The sequence below is a fragment of the Vidua macroura genome, chromosome Z, assembly GCF_024509145.1.
Source record: "Vidua macroura isolate BioBank_ID:100142 chromosome Z, ASM2450914v1, whole genome shotgun sequence".
NCBI classification, from domain to species: domain Eukaryota; kingdom Metazoa; phylum Chordata; class Aves; order Passeriformes; family Viduidae; genus Vidua; species Vidua macroura.
Window position 1 is genome coordinate 29,524,089 of NC_071611.1, and position 7,629 is coordinate 29,531,717.

Below are 7,629 nucleotides of genomic sequence, written 5' to 3' on the forward strand. Positions count from 1 at the left end.
TGGAAAATATAAATTTGATTTGATTTTAGAAAGGGGAAGAACCTTTATAGTACTCCATTACAGCAATACAGTGGCCCACATAACTACTGCAAAGACAAACAATGCAATTGAATTTACATACTTGATTTTTAACTCGTGCAATGTCTTAAATATATTTAACATTAATGTAAGTCTGGTTTTGCTTATAAACATTTTCTGTGACTTAAATATGTGCCAAGCAGCCTTTTGTTGGCATGTTCTATTAACACTACTAAAATAAAACAAGAAAGCCATAATCTGTGAAGAAGCAGCAGGGAGGCGTAGCACCAGCTTTAGAAAATACAGACAAAAGCCAACATGCTCCTACTACTGAGAATCACTATATAATACAGTCAAGATTTAAGCCTGCTGTCTCATTTAAGTCTGATTACAAATTGATAGTTTTAATTCCATCGAAGACTCTTTAATGGCACTTTCAGTTTTCAAATTAATCTTCACCTAAACAGTATTAGTTACCATGACAAGTATAATTTTACAGAGTGAAGTAAATGAACTAATATATTTCTGGGAAAAAATACATACAGACCAATTTTTGTACTTGCAAATACATTTGACAGTTCCTTGTAGCCACACAAAAATCAGGGTATATTGGATTCATGCAGGATGGAAAACTATATTCTCTCCTGACAAAAGAGAATAACAGCCTCAGAAAGTGAAGTGAGAGCCAAGATTTTAAAAAGAGAGAAAGACAGAGGGCTGTGTATGTGCATGAGAGAGAGAGAGCAAATTCAGATAATTTAGTCATCAAGATATTAAATACTCTAATACAAATAAATACAATTAAGTTTTTCTTGCTGGACCTTATGTATACCTTTAGAGGACATTCTTACGGATATAAGTAAGAGCAGATTTGCAAATCACAACTAATGCCATGAACAACTTTTTTAGTCAGTAACATACAGTATGAAAAATGCTGGAGCTCAAATTCAAGAGAAACATTTAGGTGTTTCTATTTTTTGAAACAGCATATCTTAGCTAAACAACACTTCCTGGTCTTCGAAGTTGCAGGAGAAGCAGTGCTGCATGTTGGAAAGCAGCACTGTGTATCTGAAAACTGTACCCACTAGATACCTGCAAATCAATACCCACAGGGGCTCAATGTTCTAACTCCACCTAGTGGCCTCATCAAAATGAAAAACAAAACAAAAAACCAGACACCCTACTAAGGCAATATAAAAATTGACAGTTTGCCTCAGGAAAAGCTATTTGGTACTTGAGTAACATGCTATACATCAGCATTTCCCTGGAAGTCAGAGTCAAGTGCTACCAAATATATACAAATGACAGCAGATAGGCATGGTTTAAGTAAAGTTTTTAACAGTCAAACCTCACATAAAATGTAATTTTAAAAAAAATTAAATGAAGTTAAAAAGGATTTCAAAACCAAATCTCAATTCAGCAGCATCTAATATAGTGCACATTACAGTTGGTCTGTTTCACAGGATGGGCTTTATAAAAAAATTAACAAGCTAAAATATTCGTATTATTTAGAGTTCCTTAGTTTTTGCTTGAATTTAAAATATACTTTCATATTACTTTCCATTTTGATGCACAACTTTAGACAAGAACTGACTATGTATCTAATTGTAAAGCAATTACAAAATCAACCAAAATAAGAGAAGTGGGTAGCACAAGGTAAAACAAGAATGAAAAAAAAAAATCCAAGACAAAACCAGCAGAGTTAAATGGCTCAAAGTTAATCATAAGGCAACATTATTTCAGCAAAGCCAAAGGAATGAAACTATAACCCTTCAATACAAATCATCACTTCTTCCTGCCAGACAAACACATATTAAGTCCTTTTTCCATTTCACTTCTCAGTCCTCTCATCTGTTTGGCTCTTAACAGTATAGGGAACAGTGAATACATGCTTCGAATTCCTGGGCCATTTTCCTTGGAAAAGTATTTGGCTCTGTGTCATAACTGTGTTTATCACAGATGTGTCTTACTGTAGAAAAGGATAGCATGTTTAGTACTTCCTAATTTAAAGTTCCTTAACTGCCATTAGAAACTGATTTCTAAAGCTGCATTTGAAGAAATAGAAAATCTAGCAGCTTTTCACACTAAACCTTAAATTTGTCACACCTTTCAGAAAAAAGAAATTCTCTGCAACTGAGTTTACTGTACAGTCAACATTAACTATACTTTTAGCACTTCCAGTCTAAATGAGCAAGTAAAAAAAAACCTACCAGTCATATAAACATTTAAAAATCTTTATTGATAGATTCATTACCCTCAGTGCTCATGACCTTACTATCTGACAAAAAATATTTACTAGTTTTCCAATAGAATTAACATCAGAAAACTAACTGAAAAGGTGCTCCATGGCAGCTAACAAAAAGCCCAGACCCTAAGTAGGAACTAAACCAGTGTACTCAAACATGATACAACTTACTTATTTCTTCTCCCCTTCTCCTCCAACAATCTTTAAACAAAATGAATTTGGAAACTGGTCTGGTTTGCTTTCATACAAGGAGGTGATTTCCACACAGTAAACTGCAGTGGAACACACAGAAATGCTAGAGTATGGTTTCTGCAGTGTCTGATCTCTAAAATTATGGTATCCATGGTTCTAGGGAAAAAAAAACCAGAACAAAACCCAACAACCAATAAACCAACCAAAAAAAAAAAACCCAAAACAAAAAAAAAACCTCAACAAAACCAAAAAAAAAAACCCAAAAAAAAACCCCAAAAAAAAACCCAAACAAAAAAAACCCCACAAAACAAAACAACAAAAAAAACCCCAACACACCCCAAAACCCAAACCACAAATTACTAGTACTACTAATTTAGGTTTCACAGCTTTCTGTGAACTGTATCCATTGTGTGTCACAGCAAACGTCCACCAAAGTAGCTTGCAGGATCTCAGGAAAGAATATTGTTACCAACACTTGCATGCAGACAGTAATTGTACTATACTGAGTCTGAGGCACAAGGCATTAATTGAGATTGTCTTATTGTTTGGTTCTAATATCAGGTGAACTGTGGAAGAAAACAGTGGGGAAAAAAATTGCATTTGAGGTCCTACAGCTCTCTCAGGTGCTGCTGCATAAGCATATATCATATTTCCATCATGACAGCCATAAACAGCAAGTGTAGGCTGTTTAGTGCAAACAAAAAAGTCACAGGATAGCTCAGTAGTTGAATGCAATCAGCTAACACATGAGAAACAGCTTGTTTATCTGAAAAAGAGCTGGTACTGCAAGACAGAGAAAAATACTGGGAGTTTGTAAATGCTTTCTCTGATTGATACCCAGTGCTAATCAGTTCAGCCTCTTCCATGGAAATATGCTTTGACTTCTCACTAATCTTGTCTCATACAGTGAAAGCAATGAGAAATGCTCCCTTGCCATCACTAGGTAGTTGGAAAACTCTGTCTTCATAGCAGATGATGACCTACTCCACCTTACTTGCTTACCATCTTAAATCAGTCTTCCCATCTCCTTGGGAAGACAGTGCATTATGAACATGCCATGTTCATTTCAGTGCTTGCAAAATCCCAAACAGCCTGCTCAACACCACAAATTAGGAAAGGAAATTAGGTTTGCCTTCCTCTCCAGCTTTTAAGTGAAAAGTGATTTAGTAACACTGTGCTTCGCAAGCTTGTTACGGGTTATATGAAATATTGTTCCACCACAATTAATATGGCAAAGAACTTTGCTTATTTAACTTTCCACCAAAGAAATAAAAAGTGTCTGTTAGAGATGGTATGAAAAACACATGTGCCCAGTAATATTTTGCTCAGAAACAAGTAAAATCACCGCCATCCTCATCCCACCTTCTCTAATCTAAACACAGATAACATTTATTGAAAAAGTCTCCTCTACAGAGAAAAATTCAGACTCAGAAATCTATAGTTCAGTTAATATAATCTATTTTATTTCCACAGATCTTTGACCAAAAGGTCCTAAAGAAACTATGTTACTGTGGGATGAGAAGGTAGATCTTCTTGCAGGTAAATGGTTATAAAAATTAGGCTGTTAAAAATGGTTATAAAAATTAGGCTGTTAAAATTTTTCTGAATGGAACTATGTGACCTGTGGAATCCTGGAAGGTTCCATGCAGTGATCTGTATTCTTTCATGTCTTTATAAATCATCTACAAAAAGCTGGGATTAATGAAGTGACAAAAATTACTAATGATTATTTACTCATGACAATGCAGTGTACTAAAGGCAGCCACAAAGAGATGAAAAAGAATGTCACAACACAGAAAAGTTTAAAACCACTAACAAAGTGAATTTCAGACTTAATAAATGTCACACACTTCTGACTTTACATACACAGGAGGAGTTGTGAGACATCTAATCATTCTGGAGACAAAACAGTTCAACAGAAACATCAACAAAGAAGCAGCTGCAAAGAAAGAAATTATAGGACTTAGTAGAGGTGGAATAGAACAAAACACAGAAATTCATTACACATGAAGCACATGCATACTACGTGCATTTCTGATTGTCTGAACAGTTAAACTCTCTTGTCTTCTGTTCTCCCACTTGCCAAAACCTTTTTCTGTTCTACCTAGTCATGATGACTTAGAAATAATGAAGACTTAGAAACAATCAGCTGCATTGAGCAATGGAGTCTACTCAAAGTACAAATACTAACTAGACTGGGATTCTTTGGAGGGGGAAAAAAAATATCACAGAATAAAGCACAAGTACTGAGAAAGTACTTCTAAGATCTAAACAATCATAAAGTGGATGGAGAGAATGAACAAGGATCAATTTTTAACCTGTAGCTTTCAACATAACCAGCTAGAGAGTTTTAGGAGACAGTTTCAATATGAAAAAGTATCACTGGACAGATTTTTATACAAGATCATATAAAAAACCAGTTTTTTGTTAGAAGTCCCTAATTTCTAGACTGTTCTGAAAAGATAATACTAAATGTACATATTATCTTACATGTTTTCTAAGGTACCTCATCCTGACTCCTGCTGAACAAAGGCTAGACTTTTGAACTAACCCAAACTATTCTAAAGAAATCTTTCCAAACCAGGCATTTCTTGCTTTATAGCAAGAACGACAGAACAGGTATGTCCTCAAAACACATTAACAACATTTTTAGCATGGTCTAACTGGTGCTTCATGGGTCAAATAAAATCCACAAATGCTTGCCAGCTCAACAGCTTTGAGCTGTTGCTCACCCAGTCCAGGAAATAATTTTGTTCTGTAAATTCCATCTAATAGAAAACTGCTCTTCAGGAGCCTGCTGCGGTTAGAAAGGTGGTAGCTGTTGCTTTTGACCACAAGAAAAATTGCTGCTGCAATACACAGGAGACTTTATGCAGTCCATGGATCATAGGAAAAGGCAAAAATGTCCCAAATGTCTTGTTTGGCCTTTGCCATTTCTGAGGTGTTGGACCTGATACTTCAATGAAAGAAAGAGATATATTATTGTTGTAAGTATGAAATAGGATAATTACTATGGAAGTTCTTCCCATTTCTTTGTCCTCCAGTGTCATTCCTTCTTCTGCCTTTTCCCAGCCTCAGTTTCTTGCTGGTTTTCTTCCTCAGTAAGAGAAATGACAGTGTTCAGAGTTCCTTCCCACTTTCTTTCATTATATCGATACCTGTACATAGTACAGTATGTGGGTACCTGTCTCAGTCATGTACATGGATTTCCATACTCAAAACCTGATTTTTAAGATTTTCAAATAAATGCCCCAGAATTCATGAATCCAAGAAAATTTTAGAACACTAAAATTATTTAAATCAATGTGTCTTCTCTTATTTTTTTCATATATAAGAATATCCTCATAAAGTAAACAAATTTCTATGCTTAATTATCTAGCCAGTTTATTTTCCATGTGTTTTATTGCATTAAATCTACATCTTTAAATCTTTTGAATCTGAATGGGAAAAAAAGATAATTGGAAAAAGCCTCCTTCTGCAAAGCTGCCTACTTTGACCAAAAGAATCAAACCTTAACATCATTTTTTTAAATGTAAGACATAATACTTGACACTTGCTAAGAATGGTTGTTTTTATCTCATGTTAAGGTGCCCGCAGGAAAAATAGAAGCTGGAACAGAACCTATTCAAGATTTCTGTGACCAGCTCCTTAACTTTTGAAAGTTAGGAGGTCACTATGACACACTCAAGAATACTGTCTTTCATGAAACAATTATTTGGGCACACTGAAATGATGATTTGAGAAAAAAAAATCATAATTAATGAAGTGCAGCAACCATTCCCCATTCTACTGATTTTTACTTAAGAAGGAGGTATCCTCATTGTCCTAAGGCAAACTGCAACCAAAGATAAAGAATATTATATAAAGAATATAAAAATTTTATATTTTATATTATTTATATTTATATAAATAATTATATATATTATATTCTTTATATAAATAATTTTATATAAAGAAAATAAAAAAGCCTTCTTGCATTCTTTTTGATGGAAAAATCTGTAAGACAAAGACAGTCAATGAGAAGAATGAAAATGACTGTACAAAAAAAGGAATGTAAATGTAAATTAGGAAAAGAAAATAGATGTGCACTTTATTTAGCACCAGAAAATAAATCACTTAATTTTCAACAGCAGCAGGAGCCTTATGAAAGAAAATATTCTGATTCTTATTTTCTATCTGCTAATACTCCTCCATCCTAATTTGAAATTAAAAAAGGCTGTGGAGTAGGACAAAAACTGTACACTTTGTGCAGTAAGCACATGACTATCATTTCTCAAAAGACCATGCGAGGCAACCATCTTTTCCATTTCAGGCTGAAATTCAGTTCCATTCTCTTTACGACAACGTACTATCTTATTTCAGTGCTTCCTATCAAATGTAGGCCTTTAGAAAAATTGAGAGACCAAAATTAAAGCAATTATGTTCATTTGTCTAGTCTGCCTAGAATTGACTACAAGCCTTTCGTACCGGTTTTCTGGGGTCCGTTTAGAGCTAGTGTTCGTTATGGAGAAAGTAAGTAATACCCTATTTTAAAACCTTTTGACGGTACATTGGTACCTCTTTCACCTGTCCTACAACGTGTAGGAGCAACACACCTTTTTATAAAGCTACTAGGAGCACACTGCCGGCCTTGCTTCACTTACACCCTGCTGCAGAGCCCCGCTGCTACAGCCGTATCCCTCAATCCATTGTGTTCTGTCCAATTTCTCTTGCAGTGATTCTGACTCAGTGCAAAGAGTACCAAGAGGAGACCTCGTCTCGCCTCGCCTCTCCCATCCTGCCCACCTGGAAGCCGTGCATAACGGAGCCCACGGCAGGGAGGGCAGGCTGCGGGAATCGCTCCAGGAGCTGAGGCAATAAACCCCACAGGTAGTCATGTTTCCTGCCCCACTGTCTGCTTTACCCCTCGGAGCGCGCCCCGCACGCCTTGGCAGCTCCCCCTCGGCCCGGGGCTCAGGCCCAGCTCCTCGAGCGAGGACCGGGAACCTCCTCCTGCCAGCCGCGGGCAGCTCCGGGCTTCCACGGCTTCCAGTCGGGCCGGGCGGACCCTGCCGCCCCCCCGCTTTTATTCATCCACCCACCCCCCACCAGAGACCGGTCCCGTCCCGGCTCCCGCGGCACCCACACATGCCCTGCGCGCCTACCTGCGAGCCGCGCCCGCGCACAGCGACAGC

General features: G+C 36.8%; 1 protein-coding gene across 6 annotated transcripts in view; it reads right to left on the reverse strand.

Moving 5' to 3' along the window:
* Positions 1 to 7,627, reverse strand: part of NLN (neurolysin) — a 48,392-nt gene extending 40,765 nt beyond the window's left edge. For 5 of the 6 annotated variants that reach the window (XM_054003699.1, XM_054003700.1, XM_054003698.1 and 2 more), the window contains exon 1: positions 5,467 to 5,525. The gene's annotated coding sequence lies outside the window, so the exon portion shown is untranslated. Of the gene's footprint in view, positions 1 to 5,466; positions 5,526 to 7,599 lie in introns of those variants that run through there. The other variant, XM_054003703.1, reaches the window with a different exon arrangement.
* Positions 7,628 to 7,629: the final 2 nt, after the last annotated feature.